Raw genomic sequence first — 10412 nt, forward strand, 5'->3', positions numbered from 1 at the left:
TCTCTTCTCTTCTCTTCTCTTCTCTTCTCTTCTCTTCTCTTCTCTTCAAGTAGGCTCCATGCCCAACATGGAGTACAGCATGGGGCTTGAACTCATGACCCTGAGTTCAAGACCTGAGCTGAGATCAAGACTCAGACACTTAACTGACTGAGCCACCCGGGTGTCCCCCCCATCTTTCTGTTGAGCAGTCCATCCATCCAGTGATCCATTCATCCAATGACTTATTCATCCATCCATCCTTCCAGTGATGTTTTCTTGAACAACTAATGTGGGCTAAGACATTTATTTTCTTAATAAACCACAATGACTTACTGCTAATAGAAACCTAGAAATTTGCTAATAATATAATAGAGAAACTGCATGTACCAGTTTTATTTCAGGCTACAAATAAATAATTATTTGTATTTTCATTTTAATTAAATTTGCTCAGTAAATGTGCATTATGTTTATCAGCATATTCTATTAGAATATGACCCTCTTAAAAACTATCATGGATTGAAATGCCTGGGTGGCTCAGTCGGTTGAGTGTCTGACTCTTGGTTTCACCTCAGGTCACGATCTCAGGGTTGTGAGATTGAGCACCATGTTGGGCTCCACACTCAATGGGGAGTCTGCTTGAGATTCTCTCCCTCTCCCTCTGCCACTCCACCCCACCCACCACCCCCATGCTTGGACTCACTCTCTGTCTCTCAAAAAAAAAAAATGTATCATGAATTGTAGAAAGTGTTCTGAAAAACCTATCTCCAAAAAGCATATCAAAGTTTATGTTTGAACCCCTAATTATAACTCTTTAAAAGTCAAAAGTGTCTTATTTATCTAATAATTTAAAAAAGGTCAGAAAAAAAAAATAAAAAAAGCCAACTGTTTCCTGTAGAATATCTGAACTCTTTCCTAACAGGTAGGACTACAGTAGTCTTGCCTTTGATGGAAAGTGAGTGTCCTCTTGATGAAGTGATACTTTATGAATCACATCCTTATTCCCCCAGATTCAGTAATGCAAAGACATTTCCATGCTGATACATCAGATTTACTAGTTTGACATGTATAGTAGTCATGTAACACACAGACTTTATTACTAATAAGTGGATGCATGAGTTAGGATGAATTTTTCCTGCAGTAAATTCACAAATATTGTTAACTGCTAAAGTGAGATATATGATCTCCACGTCAAACTTTCTATTATGTCTCCATATCATTCATTTCATTGCATAGCAGATTATCCTTTTTAAGTGTTTTCTAGATGGCTTTACAGAATAGGCAACATTAAATGTACTTCATGCTTAGAAAATACTAAGGAGATACATAGAGCATTTATAATAGCACTGAGGGCACCTTCCAAATATGTTTTCAGGAGTATTAGATATTCTTTCTTGCCTCACTATTGTAAATTAAGATAGTTAATTCAAGAAGTGCTTTAAAATGTTACATCTAAGTATATGTGAATCACTACAGATCAGTAATAATGATGAATATTGTTATTCCTTAACTTTTTATAAAGACAATTAAAGTGCCAGAAGTCAGAATGTGAAAAGAAATGGAATTAGATTGGTCTTCCGTTAAACCTAATAGCTAAGTTTTTGTGTTTGTGTTTTGTTTGTAATAAAAGAATGTTAACCCAAACTCTCAGAAGAATTAAACACAGTGATCTGGGATATTTTAATTGTGGGAAACATGTTTCCAAAGTAAAATTATGAGAATAAGTTTCTTACATGCAGGATTTAGTGGAAGTGTTACCTAAACAAGGATAGATTTTTTAGATCAGTAGGAGATACTTCTCTTTGAAAAACATGATCTTCTGGCAATTTACATTTACATTTTTAAATTCCTTTTTTTTACACATGTGAAGTTGTCAATAACTAAAATAAAGCCTGTCTACCAGAATGTCACACTTTTTGCAAGCTATAGTATAGATCTTCCAAAAGGTTATTTACCAAGTAAGAAAACAGGCCGGAACAGATGTGCAGAGATTTTCCATGGTCTGTCTAGAAGTTCTGCTTTCTTCCTCAGAGAAGAAGAGATCATATAAAAGCCAGGAGGGGAGAGACTTAGGGGGAGGATATAGGAAGCATCTGTTACTTAACAAGTAAATGGATCTGGACGGTTTCAGAATGTGTGGGAGAACTAAAAGAGTGACGGGTAATGGTTTCAGCATCCCAAATGTCAGTGTTTGATGTGGGTAGAATAGGAAGTTATTTCTTAAGACGTGAAAGAGGAAACCAAAAATGAAAACAATTTTGGTGGTTTTCTATTTAATCTAGTAGGAGAGAGAGGGAGGTAGAGGAAGAGAAATCTTCCTCAGGAAAATAAGCACTAAAGTTTAAAGTATCTGGCTAGCTGATCATCCCTTCTGAATGCTGTCTTCTGAAATGTGTTTATTAATGATTAAAACAGTCCACCCTACCTACCCAAGGTCAGTCAGCCTAACCAGTGAAATTATCATGGAAATAATCTAGGGAAGTGAAAGTAAAAATGGATAAACATGTTGATTCCTAAAAAGACTCTTCTACTATGCTTATTTTTTACATGCATCAGCTTCTTTAATAACTCTCTAAGTAAGGAATAATTATGCTGATTTATAAAACTCAGGTGGTTTATATAACTGGTCCAAAGTGAGCTGTATTTTAACAAATTCTGTCTAACTCCAAAGTGCCTGCCTTTACACAACTCACCCACTTCCCATCTTTTTGGGGGGACATCAGTTATTTATCACATACTTTTCTGTTACAGAAAATTTTAAAATTATAAATATTTAAAAATTTAAGATATCATAAAATATATATGTATCTTACTGTGCAGAATTTTCACATGATTTAGTGAAATATCAGATGCTAAGGACCTAGGTGGATTGTCTGTTTTAAAAAATAGACATGTATAGCACATGGCCTCAAATAGATTCTAACATGCAGATCCAAAGCCAGGAAAGTATTTGTTGATGACCATACGTTTTAAGGAGAAAGTCTGTAAGATAATATATAGTTCGTGGGCATCCTTGTGTGATCCAGAGAGGACTGACTTGAGTGTCCACAGCTTCTGCATGGATAACTGACATCTCTTTCCAATGATACTTTGGGGAGAAGACTGGGATGACCTTTCCCAGCAGTAAAATATAGCAATCCTTTAGCACATGGCTCCCCAACCACACCATTTCAAGAGGAATCTTGAGGGATAGCTGGTAGACAAATGAATATCACTGGAATATCATTCAAAATTATAAACCAGGGATGCCTGGGTGGCTCAGTGGGGTAAGCATCTGCCTTTGGTTCAGGTTATGATCTCGGAGTTGTGGGATCGAGCTCTGTGTTGGGCTTTCTGCTCAGCGGGGAGTCTGTTTTCTCTCTCTCTCTCTCTCTCTCTCAAATAAATAAATAAAATCATTAAAAAAAACAAAAGTATAAACCTGGGTAGATTCTTACTCTTGGAAAAGCTAAGATAGAACAAGAATCTTAGGGAGTTTATGTTTCTCTCTGGGGGAAAAGAAACAAGTGGAGTCTATTTGGCAGCAATGGAAGGAAGCAAAGGCAACCTGCCCAAGCTTTGAGAATAGCAAACCCCAGGGCAGAATCCAAACCCAGAAACCAGGTTCTTACTAACAATGGATGAAACTGAATTATAATGCAAAAATTGGATTTTGACTTGTCAGAGTGCAGATTGGTTTTTAGAAATGCGTTAAAAGCTACTTCGGGGGCGCCTGGGTGGCTCAGTCAGTTAAGCATCTGACTCTTGATTTCAGCTCGGGTCATGATCTCAGAGTTATGAGATCGAGCCCTGCATTGGGCTCCATGCTGGGAATGGAACCTGCCTGGCATTCTATCTCTCCCTTTGCCTCTGCCTCTCCCCACACTCCTCTCTAAAAATAAAATAATAATAAAATTAAATAAAAAAGTGAAAGCTACTTCAAAACCTTGTCTGTTTTTGTTAAATTGCTTCATTCTCCTTATGTGCATGTAAAATAGACAGTGTAAAAGTAAGAAATATAGTAGTGCTCATTATTATAGTAGTGGTTTGTAATATAATTTGAGTGGTACCTCTCCCAAGCCATATATCATAGTTTTGAATGTCTACCATTAGAAGACAAAGTTCTTTTTTGTAAAGATCTTTTCTTCTCTTTTCTTTTTTTAAAAAAGATTTTATTTATTTGAGAGAGAGAGAAAGAGTGCACACAAGCAGGAGGAGCAGCAGAGGGGGAGGGAGAGGGAGAGGGAGAAATAGGCTTCTCACTGAGCAGGGGGCCAGAGGAGAAGCTTGATCCCAAGACCCCGGAATCATAACCTGAGCTGAAGGCACTTGACTGAGCCACCCAGGCACCCCTATAAAGATACTTCCTTAACATCACTTAATATCATTTTGAAATGCAAATATTCTGGTAGGTAACACACATTAAAAAGTAAACACTGAGATGTTTTGACCTTTTATCCTGACAGGAGACCAGAGAATATTTCTTATGATTATCTAGGAATGGGGAGGAAGAAAATCTGAAAGTTTTGTGTCATTTGTAGTGAAGAGGACAAGCAGCCATCACATCCTCAAGGAATGTTGAAAACAAACTGCCAGAGCACTCCTGAGTCTGGTCTCATTTGTTTAGATTCGCAACAGTAACCTTAGCTTCTTCAAAGGGCCTGTGTAGTACTTTGAGTGAGGTGTTTATGCCCAGCAATTTAAATTCAAAATCTATAAGTGACTTCTAGCTGCCATGAATAATGCTAGGGATGGTGAATAAAACAGTGCATATGACATGCAAACCAGTTGTGGTTATGATTGCAAAGTTTTTATTTCAGAGAACATTAGCAGCAATGTTTTTGTACTTGAATTGGTTTTATTTTTCTATTGTTTTGAAATTTTACCAATAATGGGTCATGTTTCTCACTTCTTTCATGAAATATATTAAGAGTTCACTGAAAGATGACAAATTTGAAACTCAAGTGACATGTGAAATCTTGAACATAAATGGGCTTGAAGGTGGATTGTGGGGAGAAATGATGAATGGTTGGACAATGAGTATGGGAAACAAATAATTTAGTGTTTACATCATAACATTAAGTTAACCTGAGGACAACAGCTGGATCTTCAATGCTTCTTTCTCCATAAACCAAATGGTGGCAGCATGTGATTAAAATGATACCTCCTTGGGGCGCCTGGGTGGCTCAGTCGTTAAGCGTCTGCCTTCAGCTCAGGTTATGATCCCAGGGATCGAGCCCCGCATTGGGCTCCCTGCCCCTATGGAAGCCTGCTTCTCCCTCTCCCACTCCCCCTGCTTGTGTTCCCTCTCTAGCTGTTTCTCTCTCTCTCTCTGTCAAATAAATAAAATAAAATCTTAAAAAATAAAATAAAATGATATCTCCTTGATTAGGCAATGTAAACATTACTGAAAAAAGTTTCCTGTCAACAAATGTATTATAGTTCATTATTTCATATTAAAATATCCTATTATCTTCTCTTATAAATTTATGTTAGTCCTAAATAAATTGTATAGTATTTAAATAAAGAAAATAAACTCTTTGTGGAAAAACATTAGAATCAAATCTCCAAAAGCCCCAGTATTGTCAATATTTGTTAAAATTCCATTCTATCAACACTGATAAGTAAATGCAAGAACACATGTTCTTTGGCCCTCAGTGAAGATATCCAAGCATATTTTGAGGGACTGTTTATGACTGTATGACTGCAGACAATAAGGGGCTACCAAAGCATTGAAGCTGTGTAATTCACCATGGCTCATTTGCACAGAAAAATTACAGAACTTGGAGATCCTGGGCACAGAGCAAGTGCCCACTAGCATTAGACAGGCACCAGACACTTCAGTCCAGAGAGAATTCGCCTGCAGTATTCTTGCCTACATGCCAATGTATGCTCTTATAATACAGTGAGTATAATAATAGTTTAAAAATATGTTTGTAAGATTCTAAATTTATAAACATTCATTTAAAATAGTTGGCAGCTGTGTCATGGTTGAGAAAAAAGTATATTTATTTAGCCAATTTTTTGTTCAAATTATCATTCACAATCAGGATCCAGTCCCAAATTTTCCACAGAATAAATAACTGTGTGACTACAGCAAGGTGAGAAAAAAAGATTTTTCTAAAAGCTGAATATGACGGCATCTCATCACATGAAAAAACACATTTGTAACAATTGTTTTACATGAGAATTGTGTTGAGATAAATTGAAATATTGGAAGGCCATACTAATAAACTCTATCGAGCGTTCCTTTCATAACTCACTCAACAAAATTCGGCAAAACCTCTTGTGTGAAATTTGTGATGCAATTTGTTAAAACTAGGAATGTTCCCCAAATCCTTTATAGTCCCACGGAGCTATATTTCACTGATTAATTAGCAGAAGATAACATTTTTCCAAAGGTAAAAAGAATGATAGAGGTAAAGGTATTCTTTTGCTAGAGTCTGTACGTCACAAACTATAGAATTCCACATACCTGAATATGGCAGTAGTAGGTGTTCATTTAATCTCTCTTAATAAAAGTGGTTGAGTGAAATATAACTGTGACTGACTTTTCACAACTCCCACATTTTATTTCAGAATTTTTTATAAATTTCTAATATTTCCAATACTTACATTTCCATCACTAGTATTCCCCCAAGCCCCAAACCCCCACAAGATGTCAAGAATCTGTCGTTGAGAAAATGTTTTTTTTTGGATGTTAAACAGTACCATATCATAAAACAATCTATGTACCTCTCCTGCTTTAAGATATTATTTGTGGTTTTGCATTATATCTACAACAGTTGAGCAAAAGACAATTTTAACAGTTGTGTGGTAGGCATCTCTAAGGCCTCCAATGATCTCTGCCTCATCGTATTTACCTAGCTCTGTGTAATCCTTTCCCCTTGAATATGTGTTGGATTTATTAATACTTCTAATGAATGGAAGATAGCAAAAGTTTGTAATGTCCCTACTAAGATTAAGTTACACAAAGACTATACAATCCATCTTAGTTCCCATGGTTTCTCTTACACACTTTCTCGAAGGAAAGCCAGCTGCCATATTTTGCCTTATTGATAGGCCCATATAGTAAGGACCAGAGGAAGCTTGTAATAGTCAATGAAGAAAGGGGCACTCAGTCTAACAGCTCACAAGGACTAAATACTGTGAACAGCCATGTGAGTGGGCCCTGGAGTTAGAGCCTCTTCTAGTCCTGCCTTCAGCCGAAGTTATAGCCCTCGTTGTCAGTTTGAGCACAGGTACATGAGAATTTGAGCTAGAGACATTTTGCTAAGCTTTGCCCAGATCCCTGATACACAGAAACTATAATATAACAAATGGTCATTGCTTTATGCTTCTAAGTTTTAGGGTAATATATTATGCAGAAAGAGATAACTAATGCAGTTGTTTATAGGAAGCTAGTTTTAATTTTTCCCAATGATGACATCTAAAAAATAGTACAGCTCCAGACACTTGCCTTTATTCTCACAGCCTGAGTTCACAACAACTTAAAAATTTTTCAACATGGATGGATTCAGATTAACCAAACCCAAAAGAGAGCTCAAAATAATACTTTACCATTTTTTTAAAGATTTTATTTATTTATTTGAGAGAGAGAATGAGATAGAGAGAGCATGAGAGGGGGGAGGGTCAGAGGGAGAAGCAGACTCCCTGCTGAGCAGGGAGCCCGATGCGGGACTCGATCCCAGGACTCCAGATCATGACCTGAGCCGAAGGCAGTTGTTTAACCAACTGAGCCACCCAGGCGCCCCAATACTTTACCATTTTAAAAAGAATTAAAATTGCTAAGAAATAAAACTGTCAGGACTTTGGCATTATATTGTTCCCATATACATACTACAAACTTAAAATTGTCTAGACTTCAAATTTTCAATCTCAGAAAAGGCACTTTCTTTTTATTTCCTGCAATTTCAAATTGGAATATTAAATACTTGTATAAATTCCAGAGATAATTATATATTCTGCCTTTAAAAAATCTGCCTACTTCCAAACAATTTATTAAAAAAACTAAATATCTAAAAATAGTTTGGTGTGTTATTTTGAAAGAAATATTGGAAATGCTGATAGATAGAAAGTACTCCCTGTGTCCACATTAGCCATATGGCTTCATGTGCTGTAAGAAGTTGTTATACTTCTGTGGAAATAAGAGATTTGCAGAATTAAATAACTGATAAAGAGAAATGATAAATATGGGAAAAAACACATTATGGCTTTTGATTGATTTTTAAGGTGCTAGTGACGGGATATGAAGGATGGAAAGTGGTCTTACGAATCAAGGTTTGATTTAAAACTATAGCAATAGACTTACATGACCTATCTAGATAAAAAGATAATAGGAAATGAAAGGGTAAAAGTAAATGCACATTTTAAGGGAGAAAGAAGTACTTGGTGCTTAAAAGAGGCAGTCTAAAAAGATTCCATATTATTCAGAGTCTTACAGCAAACAAATAACTTAGTTGAAGCTGCTAAGAAGAATAGCCTGTGGGGAGGAGACAAAGGGAGAACGACTGTTCATGATGATACATGGGATGTATGACCAATCAATTCATTGCCTCTTTTGAGTCTTATGGGCATGACTCTTACTCTATAAGCTGGGAGACAAATGTCAAATTCTAATTTTTATTTAATAAACTTCACTTTGAACTATAATCTTTCATGCTTGCTGGAAAGCCCAGTGTTACTATTAGAACTCCTTTGTCCTCCCTGGGGCCTATGCAATAATTTGGAAAGTAGTGCTTCAGTGGGACAATTATGCCCAAAATTTTAGACTGATCCTATTATCCCTGAAGCTTAATGTCCAATCTAACTGGATGCATTATGCACCATCCCCTCTGAGGCCTTGCTACCTCCTTAGGATATGAATATAAAACAGGGCATGAGTCAATGATATCACAAGCCTATCTGATCTCAATAATCTTTCCAAAAAAAAGAGGTAAGATAGAAGTCTATCATCTTTCTTGCTATTCTAAAAGATGTTCTAAGGAAAAAACAAAACAAAACTCTCTTATTTTGTGGATAATGTCCCAGAAAATGAGAATTAAAGGAGAAAAGGACAGGAAAAGAAAGCTTTAAAACTTGTTAAACATTAATCAATATCCTCTGAGGTACGAGAGGATCAGAGGACTTGCTACCATATTGGAATGATGTAGAAAGGGTTGGGCGGGGGGGAACTACCTAGAAGAAAACAAATTAGCACCAAAATAAACATTCACACTATACTTTTTTGAGACTGTTAATAGGTATGATGAATACCAGAAAGAAGATATAGATATAATCCTAAGGTTAGGTAAACTCAAAATATAGAGAGAAAAATAGGATATCAACACAATTTATAAAATTTTCAATAAATCCTGAAAAATATTTTGAAAGAATAATGTAAGAGATCAAAAAAGGAATCATTTAAGGCCTCCAAGAATAGAATTATGACAATCAAGATAGAGTTCAAGGCACTCTTAATTGCTTAAAAAGGGGGAATGGAGGCACAGAGGAATGATCTACAAAATCTGGAAAATGTGTATGAGATGGATATTTACTCAAAAAGAGAACTGGTCCACTGATGCACATGTTTGTCTTAGAATGGGTGCCCTAGAAAATACAGTCTGAGGAAAATCTTATATAAGTTAATACTTTATAAAGAGATACAGAACCCAAGAATGCAGTATTGATTGATTGAAAGAGGTAGTAAAACTGAGAAAGAAGGGAAACAATTTTGGAGGTACATATTGAGCTGGCTACCAATTTTGAACCTATATAACTTATAACTAAACATCTCAGAAACTTTCTCTGGGAAGCCATGTTAATTTCTGGACATTCTTTCCACGTGAGGGAAAAGATAAATAATTTATCTTGTGACTCTAGTGTTACACTGATCAAATATTTTTCTCTATGAGATAACTTCCCTGCACTTCTGGTTGCAAATGCATGAGCACAATGTAAGTCCTATGGTATCTTAAGGCTGTGTCAAAGAGAAAACCTAACATCGTAACATAAGTGTGTGCAACATGGGCAAGAGACGTGGTACTGATGGTTGTGCACACATGAGGTCATTCTCCATGGCAGCTAGGATGACACAATTTGCCAAGTGTTCCAGTTCCGAGACGATCTCTGGTGGTACATAAAAGTTGCTCATTTGGTTTAAACTGGCAATAGGAATCAACCTTCATGCCTTCTAATACCCAGCACCCATTCTATCATATGGATCTCTTTTGGTGAAAACCACACATTTTCACTACCTTCTTGAGAGGCAAAATACAAATCCATTTGTCTCAGTCTCTATCAGTGAGCTATGGTTCCCACTGTGGTAGCCAATCCCAAGTCCATAATTGGCACTCCATCATTTTCTTCCTCAATCATCCATCCTAGATCTCTTTTTCCCTTGTTCAACACTTCAGTTGGTCTGGATTATTTGCCTGATGGGAGCAAACCAGACCCTTAACTGTCTTATCTTTCTTAGA

The sequence above is a fragment of the Mirounga leonina genome, unplaced genomic scaffold (genome assembly GCF_011800145.1).
Source record: "Mirounga leonina isolate KUSES-001 unplaced genomic scaffold, KU_Mleo_1.0 Mir_127, whole genome shotgun sequence".
Lineage (NCBI taxonomy): Eukaryota > Metazoa > Chordata > Mammalia > Carnivora > Phocidae > Mirounga > Mirounga leonina.